General features: G+C 55.3%; 1 pseudogene across 1 annotated transcript in view; it reads left to right on the forward strand.

Annotated features, from left to right (window-relative positions):
* Positions 1-12,521, forward strand: part of LOC308566287 (protein Daple-like) — a 61,211-nt pseudogene that overhangs the window by 14,431 nt on the left and 34,259 nt on the right. Inside the window, exons 9-13 of the transcript in view lie at positions 379-460; positions 777-935; positions 7,846-7,992; positions 8,638-8,782; positions 11,853-12,031. The product of the transcript in view is annotated as a protein Daple-like (transcript). The remainder of the gene's footprint in view (positions 1-378; positions 461-776; positions 936-7,845; positions 7,993-8,637; positions 8,783-11,852; positions 12,032-12,521) is intronic.

Here is a 12,521-nt window from a genome sequence, read left to right on the forward strand (position 1 = left end):
GTCTCGCCCCTTCTGGTGAGCCTGTTCCCCTTTCCTGCAGCTGGTGATGTCACCTGGCCCATCGTCTTGGGGGGCTGCCAACCATTACCTCCCTGCCAGTGGGCCTCACTGCCTGCCTGGTGGTGGAGGGGCACAGTGGCTCCTGGCCTGGCCTGCACCCTCAGAGGAAAACTCAGTGTCTGATGTGTGTAGTCTGAGAGCAGGCATTGAAAACTTAAAAGTGACATTTGAGTCGGGAGCTTTTTTGAGCCCCACAAGCTCTCTCCTCACCCCCATTAGCCAGGTCCCCTTGCCTTCCCTCTGTGGTCTCCCAAGATAGTGGGCTTTCTGGGTGCTTCTGAGGAAGCCCTCACCAAGCGTCCTCTGAATCGCCCTCAGGGAACAGAAAACAGAGCAGCTGGTGGCCACCAGGCATGAGGTGGGTCAGCTGGTGCTGGAGCTGCAGCACCTCAGGCAGGAGGTGAGCGGGAGCCTGTCGTGTGTGGAGAGGGTGGGAGCTGGGACACCCCAGTGACCGTGGCCCAAGGTCCAGGAGTGTAACCTCGGGACCTGTTTCCTTCCTGCTCAATGCAACCCTGCCTGAGAGCCAGGTGTCCTGAGAGCTGCTGTGGGGGTGATGTGTTTTAGTGACAGCATGGGGGCCCCCATGCAGCGCCCTGCACCTGGAGCCTCTTGGCCACCGGGAACTGTCTTTTCTTGGGACTGCAGGGACTTGGCCCCTTTTCCCTCCCTGGCGGTGCCCTGGGTGAGGACCCCTGCCTTTGCCCACCTTCCAGAACTTCCAGCTTGCGGCTAGCGCCCAGTCTGCTGGTGCCCACCTGGGTGAGCTGCACTCCCTGAGGGAGAGGGGGCGCCTCATGGGGAGGCTGGAGACACAGCTTGTACACCTCCAGGGGAAGCTGAAAGATGCGGATTTCTACCAGGCCCGCATGGAGGTGAGCCCCAGCCGCCTGGGATCCCTGTCCTGGACCAGGGAAGGGGAGCCAGTGCCTCTCCAGCTGACCCTTCCCTGCACTCAGCCTGTCTGTGGGACCCCGGAGGGCCTCCCCCTATTAGTGGGAGGAACGGGGTCGGGAGCATGGTCGAAGGGCCCTGGTTCTTTTAGGATTTTCCTTCTCCTGCTTCATGGCCCAGGGACGACCTGTCTATTCACAAATTATTTTTCTAAGACTTCTTGCAATTTCTCTGGCTAAACCTTGGCAGGACTGTTTCCTCATCTATAAAAGAGAGATAATTGTACTACTTCATGAGGCTCTTACAGTGAAATACCTGGTGTTCGGCAAGTCCCATATTAAGCTCTCAGTGGTTACCCTGCTCTGCCAGCAAGGTCTGGGTCCCTTCAGGGGAGGGTGTCAGGGCTGAGGGGGGCCAGAGACTGAGACCCAGGCTAGGTTACTTGACACTTTGACCACTCACCCCAACTGCATCATGTCAGCAGCTGGTTCCAGACCCTGGTTTCCAAAGATTTGGGAGTTTTGCTCCCTTTTCAGATCCCAGGGTGTAGAGGCAGTGTGAGTGAGCTGGGTAAGTCAGGGTGCCAGCTCACTGAGTGGGCCTGTTGGATCGGAAGAAGTCATCACCACTGCCAGCCAGGGAGCTTTGGAGGGGCCTGAACACAGGTCCGGGGAGCACAGGCTGCCCTCCCTGCCCGGCGGCTGGAGGCCGAGACCTCAACATGCTCTCCTGCTGCACACAGGCCCTGGGGTCCCTGGGCCAGGTGACAGTGGGTTGGGGATGGCTGTGGTCCGGGCTTGTTTCTCCCACCTACTCAGAGTGTGTCTGGTCTCCCAGGAATGTTAGTGACACACTCGCCCTTCCCCTGTGGAGAAGGCACCCTGGGTGATGTGCCAAATCCGCCTTGCCCGAGCAGAGCGGGAGTGGGAGGCCAGCTCTCGGCTTTGTCCTGGAAATGGTCCCCGGCCCTGCTGGTGACAAAAGCACAGATCTCAGCACAGACAGGTTCTGGGACATGGCCCACATCATGTGCTGGAAACGCCACAGGTGGGAGAGTCACAGACAGCCATGCACAAGCTCCCCACAGCCCTGCAGACGTCAGCAGCCCTCCCTGCAGCCCTGCTTGGCCAGATGTCTTGTGTGAACCTCGAGGCCCTGAGGGCAGGGACAAGGTCTCCAACTGTGTCCCTGGGGCCTGGTGCACAAGGCGCGTGGTAGTCACCACACAAGTCAAGTAAAAACCCCTCTCTCAGCAATGAAAAGCCTTGCAGCCTGGAGATCAGGAAAGGGAAAAGCTATGAGGTTTTGTCTCCTTGGGAATGGTGACAGTGTCCCTGTGATGGGCAGCAGAGCAGAGAGCGAGCATGTTTGTCACTGCCGAGCTGGCTCACATCTGTGGACACCCACCACGCAGGGGCCCTCCTCCAGGTCCCAGGGGAGCCACAGATGGCCGGGGGACCTGCTCAAGAGCCTGCCCAGGGTCGCCACTGAGAAACACATGAAAGGGATTGGGTGTCGATACCACGTGGGAGGAAAAGAACTTGGGGTTCAGGGCCAGGACAAGGTTAATTTTGGTTAGAAAAATGAGCTCAGATTCCCTTGTTTTGTTCTTAACCTTCAGGCAGCTTCTGTGTGGCTCCTAGTCTGGTTTACATAAGGTTAAAACAACAACCAGAGCAGCAAGCGACCCGGCCTGGGCGACCCTAGGCACAGTGGGAAGTGGGGTGCACAGGATGGTCCCTGACTTCCCTCTGCAAACAGCTGTCCCACCTCTGCTGCCAGGGCAGTAAGTGGAGGACACAGGCAGAGAGAGATCGCCTGGAAGGGTCCTCTCGTCCCATGTTTTGTCATTGGCTGAAATTCCCAAGAGCAAAGGGCAGACGTGCAGGTGCCAGGGGTGTCCTGAGCAGGGTGAGGGCCAGTGGGGCTTTGTCTCGACCCCTCTGGAACAGTTACAGTTTCCTGGGCAGTGCTTGCTTCCAGAGGCGGTGACTTAGCCGGGCACAGTCCCAGCTGTCACCCCACTTGCTGGGTGTTGGGCAAGCCTTGTCCCCATCTATGAAAGGAGTGGTGGTCTAGGTGTCTGAGCACCTCGCACCTGGTATCGTGTGGCTTAGGTGGGAGCTTAGGTATCATTTCTAGTGAGCTTGTCCTGGCAAATCCCTGTCCACAGAGACGGGCCCCCGGATTTGATCCATGCAGGGCGGGGCTGGGCGGGTTGTTGGCAAGGCAGCTAGGAGCTGGGTTATTGATGGGGCCTGGGGTACGGTGCTCACACACTTTTTTGTTGTTGTCAATCCACCCCTGAGCAGTGAGAATATTTTTTCCATTGATTTTTAGAGAGAGCGGAAGGGGGTGGGGTGGGAGAGAGAGAGAAACATCAATGTGAGAGAGACATCAATTGGCTGCCTCCCACATGTGCCCCGACTGGGGATTGAACCTGCAACCCAGGCATGTGTCTTTGACTGGGAATTGAACCCAAGACCCTCTGGTGCACAGACCGATGCTGCAACACTGAACCACACCGGCCAGTGCATGTTCACACACTCTTAAGAAATCCCCCTCAGTGCCCAGGTTTGGGAGGGAAGATGTGCTGTGGGCTTGGTCTTCCTGCCCATCTGGCCCTGGGAGATGGGGTCCCAGCTCCACTCATCCCCCAGCCAAGGCATAGTCACGCATTGCACCCAGGAGATCCAACAGCTAAACCCTTCTCTGTCATCTTCAGTAGAAGGTGCTCAAGATATATTTGTTGATTTCAATCCAATCCTTAAGATTTCCAAGGCATTCCCCCCTTAATTAAAACAAAACAAAACCGTCCCCATTCTGCCCAGTCCCTCCCCAGCTAAATCAGTCCCCTCCAAGCCTGTTGGGAGGAAGGGATACCACTGCTTCCTGCATTTCCCCGCCCTCCCTTGCTTTCCGCACCCCCCCGCCATTCAATCACAGCCAGGCTTGAGGATCAGGGCTCACGTCCAGTGAGCGCTTCCAGCCTCCCTTGCCCACCCTCTGTGTGGCCTGGGCCCCTCCGCCCAAGGTCAGCTGTCAAAATGGACGGTCACCCTCCCCCAAACCTGCCGAGCTGTTGCTAAGCTGCAGTCACCACCCACCCACCCAGGAACTTAATCCGGAGCCTGTGAACCTTGGTTCTTCTTTCTCCCTGTGCCACCCCATGGGTCCAGGTGCTCCCCAGCCTGCAGAGCCCACCTCCCCATCTCCCAGCATGCCCCTGGCCCGAGGCAGGTGTTGGGAGAGTGAGTGTGGCTGGGGCACTGGCCTCAGGGGTCCTCTGCTCAGATTGGCCCAGTGCCTGCCCGGGAGCCTTAGTATCGCTAGTGCAGGGGCCCCACAAATACCCGGACTGGCCACTCTGCCTCCGTCTCCTCTTGTTCACGCCGGAGCAGCCTTGCTAAGCTCCGCAGGCCCTTCTCTAGTGCTCTTAGGTAAACTCCACACTCTGCCCTTGTCTGGCACTCACCCGCCTCTGGTCCCCAGTGGCACTCCGCTCCAGCTGCACCGAGCTCCCGTCGGGTGTCCTGGTGCCCACTGAGGCCTCCTCCACACGCGCACCCCCCCAGTGCAAGGCCAGCTCGGGGCAGGTGGGCGAAACTCTGCAGGCTGCATGCCCCAGCCTCCTGCTTCACGCTTCCTGTTCACCCCTTACCTCCAGGCATGGTCACCACGTGGCGCTGTCATGATGTATCTTCCTGCCTGTCCCTACCCACACCAGGAGCTCCTTGAAGAGACTGTATTCTTGGCCTTGAGTTCGAGTTCTTGGTGCCAGCATGTGTCTAGCTCAGGGATGGCTGAGCTGCAGAGTCAGTCCAGGGGTGAAACCCGGCCCCTGCCAGTTCTTATGAGTAAGGGTCTATTGGAACCCAGCCATGCCCATTTGTCCACATATTGTCTGACCGCTTTTGCTACACCTGTAGGGTTGAGTAGTTGTAACAGACTCACGACCTGAAAAGCCAGAAGGATTTACGCCCTGGTCCTTCACAGACCCACGTTTGCATGGCAGCAAACCCGGTGAGCAGGTGGAGCTTAGCGAGGGGCGATCTCCCTCCTCTGAGGACACCCCTGGGCTGGCTTTCGGTTGCCCTGGACACCTTGGAGATCCCTGGGTGCTGTGGCCCAGGGCGTGGTGAGGAAACAGTTGTTTCTTTGATCTCCCCCCGGAAAACGAGGGCCTGTCTGTTGCTCGGTAGATGGTTGCTCAGTGAGTGTCTTATAGGGACAGGAAGTGACCGTGATGGGCAACCCGCCTGTTTGCTGGGCCTCAGGCACCGAGCACGGGGCATTTCACGTGCATTGTCGCGTCATATCTTCACACATCAGCCCCGTTTTCATGTCCATAGTGGGAAGGAGGGATCCACAGTCCAGGGACCTGCACTTGCTTCAGGTCCCACAGCTAACCATGCACATGGCAGACCCAGGAGTCAGAGCTCATCAACCCACGTTTCCAGTCGTCACTCCCAGTCACCATGAGAGCTCTGGGCCACTCAGGAACCAACTGTCAGGCCTGGCCTGTGACTTCCTAAATGTAGTCCCTCAGCTCTTTGCTGGGCTGGGTCAAACCTAGCATCCGGTTCAGTTGGGGTCAGGCCCTTGGGAGGTGGTGGCTGTGGGCAGCTGCCAGAGGTGTGGCTCCTCCCTCCTGCAGGTGAGCTCTTTGCCAGCTTTAGGACTCAGGCAGGCTTCTTGGGGTCTAGTCTCTCACTTCTGAGGTGGTGGGGTTTCCAAAGCAAGTTTAGATGTTTCTGTTGCCCAATACATGGTGAAGATTGCCACCAGAAAACTGAGACATATTTGAATAGTAGCTATAAATCTTTTTTTAATATATCTTTATGGATTTCAGAGAGAGGAAAGGAGAGGGAGAGAGAGAGAAACATCAATGATGAGAGAGTCATCGATCGAGCCCACAACCCGGGCATCTGCCCTGACCGAGAATCGAACCCCGATCACCGGGATCCCAGGTCGACGCTCAACGGCTGAGCGACACCTGGCAGGGCTATAAATCATTTTGTTCCATGTTGTGTTCTGCTTCTAGACACTTGTCCATCCCTGCCTGTCTCCAGATCCTCCAGGGCCCAAGTCACATGCCACCTCTGATTGCCCCTCATGGTGTGATTCAGCTGACAGTGTCATTGAATACTCCTGGGAGGCCCACGAGAACAGAAGTGGAATAGTCCTTCCCTGTGGGACTAGCCTGGGGGGGGGGGTCAGGCCAGCTCAGTGTTGCCTCATAGTGGGCACCCTGGGAGCCCAAGCATCTGACTCAGTGGGTGGGACAGAGTGGAGTTGCAAGCACTTCTCAGAGGGAACAACTCTGGCTGGGTTTTAAAGGCTGAGTAGGATGTAAGGATAAAGGGGCAGGCTGTGCTATGGGAGCTCAGGGCCTGAGAGTATGGTGATTGGGGTGAGTACTGGTGGGTAGGCCAGCTGGAGCACAAGGTGAGAATGCTGGGGGCAGTGGCCAAAGTGGGAGAGCTGGGCCTTCTCCTTACTTAGAGCCCCTCTATGTGCTCCAGCTCACATCGCCGAATAGTTGGGGCTTCTTACCCATGTGGGCTCCTTAAGGATGGGTTGTAGGCAGCTGAGGGCAGTGGAGAGAACACAAGTCTTCAGCTCCCCAGCCTGAGTTCAAGCCCCAGCATTACCCCTTGCTGGCTTTGTGACTTGGGGCTTATTCCTTAATTTACCCAAGTCAGCCTCTTCATGTGGAGGAAGTGACTGTCCCTGCCTCCCTCTGCGGGCTGTTGTGAAGAGTGGATGAGGCAGGGACAGAGAGCGCCTGGTGCAGGACCGGGACAGGCAGAGAGAGGGCACTCTGATGAATCCAGAGTCTTAATGACCAAACCCTCCCCGCTGCCAGGTTCTGATCAGAACCATGTCCACTGATGGTGAGGTGCATGGTTTCCCCTCTACCAAGAACCCTGGATTCTGGCCCACACAGAGAAAATGAACAGGTGGTGGGTAAGCAGGAGCTACTGGCCACTCCTAGTTGTTATAACCCATAAGTGGGGCAAGCCTTGGAAAACTGCCCACTGAGAGAAAGGGACAGGTTCCCATGTATGCATGTTTGCAGACTGTGAAGGCATTCAGGGGAGACTCAGTGCCCCTAAGATCCTGAGTGGTGAAGGCAGGGCTCCGGGGTTAGGGAGCAGAGATGCGGGGATGAACTGAACGGTTCCCCCATGTGCTGGGCACCGGGGACAGGAGTGAGTCCAGCAGACACCTCCTGGGAGGGGCCTGCAAGGGACAAGCCTTTGTGTTCCACACCCAGCATGTGCCTGACACATAGTAGGCCCATAGTACTTATTTGTTTGTTGTGTCTTACAGACTCCTCATTTCCAGGAAACTGCAGAGAGCTGTTGGTTTCCCGAGGGCGTGTGTAAAATGTTCAAATAGGAACTGTGTGTTGAACGAAAGCCTGTCTGAATAGCCGTTTTTTTCCAGGACCCAGATCAGCGGGGTGAATGTTGAATAGAGACCTACACTCAGCCCTGAAACCCGGGAACAACTCAGCCCCACCACTTTTTTGTTAAGGAACCAGGTTCAATGAAGTCTTCTTCTTGTCAGCAGGTGCACTTGTCCAACCAGAGAGGTTACACATGTCAGACACTGTCACACTCCGGCCGGCAAAAAGGGGACACTGAGGAAGGGTTTCCTTCCCGGATTTAAATAGCTTCTTGATTCAGGGATTTTTTCATAGAGAAAGTCCATTGGCTTGGCCTCTTGGAAAAGGTTCAGGGGCTCAAAAGTGGAGACAGACTTTTCCTGTGGTGGCAGTTGTATCCCTAGGTTGTTGGTTTGGGCCCAGATGCCTGGAAGGACACTGTCATCACGAAGCAGGGGCTTGAATCTGACGGTTTCGTGTATGTTTTTGCTGACCAGGAGCTGGTACAAGATAACTTCACGTTGATGGACACCAAGTCCATCATGAAGGAGCAGCTGGCTGTGGCTCGGGCCCAGCTTGACGAACTTTACCAGCTGGAGGAGAAGAACTTGAAGCTGAAACGGAAGCTGCGGGACCTGGAATTGGTATTACAAGCTGTTGTGACCCATGTAACACAGATTGGGGCAGTGTCAGGTTATGCGGTGCCCTGCTCTGATTTTCAGCTACTGGGTTGGTGCTGCTGCTGACATGCTGACCCACTGACTGTGGGAGACGCTTCCTAAGCTCAGCGGCTTGAGTGGGCACCACTTAGGGTCCCCCAACCAGATAGGGCTTGACCGCTGTGCTGCTTTTCTGTAAGGATGGATGTACATGGGTGTCTGTTGCAAAAAGGGTCTCTGCTGGTGTGTGCGATGCGGGCTGAGCTGTGGTTTGTGAGTCCCATGGCCTTTCCGAGTGTGTTAGGCCCGAGGCCTGCTCAGGGGCTTCACAGCTGCCTTCATCACATTACTTGCTTTAAGGCCTGTGCTGTAGCTACTTTGTTCAGACACCACTCAGTTAGAGACCTCAGGTGTCTTCATCACCCAGGTCCCTGGCTCAACATCTCTTAGTGGTTGTAACTCTCACAGCTGGGCCTTGCAGGAGTCATTTCTGTGCAGCTGTGTTTTGGGAAGTGAGCAGGTGCACGGAGGCCCTTCATCTGGGGGAATGAGGGTGGATGCACAGGGACTGGGGCCTGTCCAGGGGGTGCCCCAGGCCTCATCCTCACGCCTCCCCTCTTCCTGCATTAGGACCAAGACGCACACAACAAGGGCACCGAGGAGCTGCTGGAGGAGATCACAGTCCTCAAGACTGCTCAGCGGGGGAGCTCGAGTGAGTCCGCCCACCTGGGCCGGACGCTGGAGCAGCTGCCCCAGGACGCAGCCCTCTTGGAAGGTAGGCCGCAGCCCCAGGTGCCCAGGAGCCAGCCCAGCTGTGGTGCCTCCCTCATTCAGGGAGCTGAGCCTTTGGCTCTGAGTCTTATGTGTCAGGCCATCCTCACGTCAAGGACATAGGATTCTATTCAAGGGTCGTTTAGAACTGTTTCCTCACAGCTCTCCCCAGGAGAACATGAAGGGCCTGGCATGCAATACAAAGTGTTGCCAGATTTCTCAGTTCCCACATGGACAGTGCCAGCAGCTCACAGACTACAGCAAGCTGACTGCAGAGAATGTCTCAGATCTACCCATGGGTGACTGAAAGCTCCCAGGGGTGACTAATCTTCACTATAAATGTCCCCTGGGCATTATTTCCTCTGTTCATTTGCATGATTGGGCAAGATGGATGCTGTCTGTTCTCTGTCTCCCTGGGTAGGGGCTGCTAAGTGGCTGCTTCTCACGGGACCCAGGCCTCTTTCTCTCCCTCTTGTGTCTGCGCCCTGCCCAACACCCCCGACAGAGGAGGTGTTGAGTTGGCCAGGGGTAGGTGGCTGGGGGGTGCCAGTGCATCAGGAAGCCTCAGCGCCTGGCAAACAATAGCCAGTTCCTGGGTTCAAACATAGCAACATGCACCTGAGGGGGCAAGGAATGTTTTTTGAGAACTTTACAGAGCAGGAGGGCTCTTGGCTGGTTTGGGGAGGGGGCTGCTTTTTCAATTCTGATTAACAGTCCTAAGCATAATGGAAAGGCTGGTGAAAGCAGCTGGATATTTCTTCTCTTGCAGGGGTCCCATCAGTTCCAAACCTAAAATCAGTTCATCGAACTATCTATTGATCTGTGTGAGATGTTAGTTCTTTCTGTGGTTTATGTGGCTGCAGTCCTGGGGCCGAGGAGTCCCTCGCAAAAACAGGGAGTCCCTCGGGGTCTGGGAGTTCAGGTTCATCCAGGAGGACCCCTGTTCCCTGGAGGCACACAGAGGTGGTGCCGGCTGGCAGGGACCATCTCAGACCCAATGTGTTTCTGTAAGAGACCAGGGTGGCTGGTGGGGCTGGAAAGCCTCACTGACTCAGACTGGTCAAGGTAGTTTGTGAGCCCCTCAGGTCAGTGGCAGTGATTTATTCTCCGTGTTTCCCACTTCTACTGCTTCACTGGAAGCTCATGAACAAAGTGGAATGTACTTGTGCGTGGGTGGTATGGTGACTTTTTGAGGCAGAAAGGCCTGGCCTAGAGTCCTGGCTCCTCCACTTGTTAGCTAGGTGACCCCTTTTAAACCTGTTTTCTTATCTGCAAAATAGGGGCAGTGAAGCTGCCTTACAGGGTTGCTGTGAATATCCTCTGAGAGGAGACAGCAAAGCACACGCTGTGCCTGGCCCACGGGCACCAACCAAAGAAGGCTGCTCTTATCGCCCTGCCTTAGTAGAAGATATCCCATTGCCCTGGTTCTTGGGGTGCTCATGAGCATAGCACCCAGTAAAGAACCATCGGTTGTCTTCCCAATAAACTGCTGTCATCATAATAGCCTGAGGCACTGGCTTTTATGGGAGAGGAAATGAGGCTTGCAGTGAATTCCATCGTTGTACCTGAAGAACCTTCACAATTATTTCCATGAGTGCAGAGCTTCGGGTGAGACAATGGAAAAGCTTGGGGTGGGCATTGGTGATGGTTGCAGGACAGTGGGAATGTATCTAATGCCCCAGAACTGCTTGCTTAAAAGTGGTTAAAACAGTGAGCTCTGTGTTGAATGAATATATTTCAACACAGTTTTAAAAAATGTTATTTTGAAAGTGAATGCTATAAAGGTAGTGTCCGAATGACGTGTAGGTGTTTTAGTCGGTTAACATCGTTTGTAGCCTTGTCAGGACGAAGCCCTTCGTGTGTCTCCTTGTGTTGATGGCGGCGCGTGTCTGTGTGTGGTCAGCGCTGGGATACAGTCAGGACCATGACGGCTCATTTGCTGCACTGCTGAGCTGCCTGCTGCTGGGGTTTTTAGCATGTTTTGGCTTTTTGGGTCTGCACTGCTCTCCTTGGTGGGAGATGAGAAAACAGGGCGGGATGCAGACACTTTGTCCTTGTGATGGTCCAGAGTTGCTGGGCACACACATTTTGTTTCCAGCTTGATGTGCCTGCTGTGAAAGCCGCCCCTGTGTTCTCCCAGTCCCTAGGGTGGTGAAGCAGCAGCAGGTGGAGGTGCTGCACTATTAGCAATACAGTGTGATAGGCGCCCAGGCTGAGCATGTGGCACTGGAGGGACAGGCGAGGGAACAGCCCTGACCCCTCCTTTGAGGGCTTTCATATACATTCATTTTTTCTTCCTGAAAAAGCCCCGGGACTTACCTAAAGTCACGCACCTGGTGTGGCAGGAAGGGCCCAGAACCCCCATACTCCTTGGATCTGTGCTCCCTTTTCTATTCTGCATTTAAGCTGTTTAAAAGCAAAGTAAAGTTTTCTATCTTTAACTTATGTTTTTATCTCGCTTAGGATTTTTAAAGCAATTTAGATACACTATGTCATTCCTTTTCCAATGTAATTGTGAAATTACAAAATGAAATCTCTGTCCAAAGGACCTTATATGGGGTTGGCAAGTACTGGGCATATGTACCCCGTAGCCTCTACCACCCCTGGCGGACATACTGGTCAATTATTGTGCCCCCCCCCCCCCCAGCTGACCTACGCAGACTCCCACCACTCAGAGCTGGCACAGAAAATGACATCTGTTTGCCATCTCTGTTAGTCCCTGAAATCCTTGACTTGACAGTCAGGTTAGAACTTGGTAAAAGTGGTTCCAGCAGTTCCATGGCCTTGAACTTTTGCATTGGCTTCTTCACTGTCACCTGCTTTCCTCCTAAGCTCTGGGTCGCCCCCTGGGAGACATCAGCTGAGCCAGCAGGGGGCCATAGTGGCCTGAGGAACCCTCAAGTGCTGATGGCAACAGCACCCTGTGAAAAAGGGAGGGCACCCAGATGACCCATGCGAGACCATCCCTACCCCTCAAGCCTAGGGCTCGGGCTCATGGCTATCTTGAGCCCGGGGGCAGAGAGGGGAAATGGAGGCCCCTGGAATCTGGGTTCTGACTCGACTTTGAACTTCAGCCTCCAGGAAGTCTGAATTTGAGCTGAAGGAATGCGCCTCCAGTAACATCCTGAAGCTGGAGGAGAGCCAGAGCCTCCAGAGCTCCACCCAGGGGCTGCAGGACACGTCCCTGGCACTGCAGAAGAGCAACCTCAAGTGCGAGGAGCTGGAGAGGGAGAACCAGCAGCTCAGCCAGAAGGTAACCATGGGTGGTGTCTGGAACCCACAGGCAAGCAGGTGGCCAGGTGGAGCCCCCAGGTGCTTGTGAGGCTGCGCAGCTGTGAGAAATGCAGAATCCAGGGCAGCCACAGGGGTAGCAGAGGGACAAGGGCAATTAATCACTGAGAAGAGTCAGGAGGCATCGTGATGTGTCCCTGCAGCAAGTGACCAGACAAGATGGACCTCTGTGTGCCTTGTTGCCTTCATCTGTGAAATGGGGTTGACGATGGACCCACCTAATAGGTGGTGTGAGAATCGTGTGAGTTAGTGTAGATGAAGGGTCCAGCACATGGTAAGCGGTTAATGGAAAGAGAGCAGCGCCCTGTTCGAGAGCCCAGGGTGGGCGTGGGAAAGGAGCAGTGATGGGAGACGCGCACCTGAGTGTGGGATCATTGATGGGCCGTATCGGGGCACTGCTGCGGGTAAACAAGGTCCGTGCTCACTCCCCTTCCCTTCGGTGGGATGAGGGG

Source organism: Miniopterus schreibersii (assembly GCF_964146895.1).
Source record: "Miniopterus schreibersii genome assembly, chromosome: 13".
Lineage (NCBI taxonomy): Eukaryota > Metazoa > Chordata > Mammalia > Chiroptera > Miniopteridae > Miniopterus > Miniopterus schreibersii.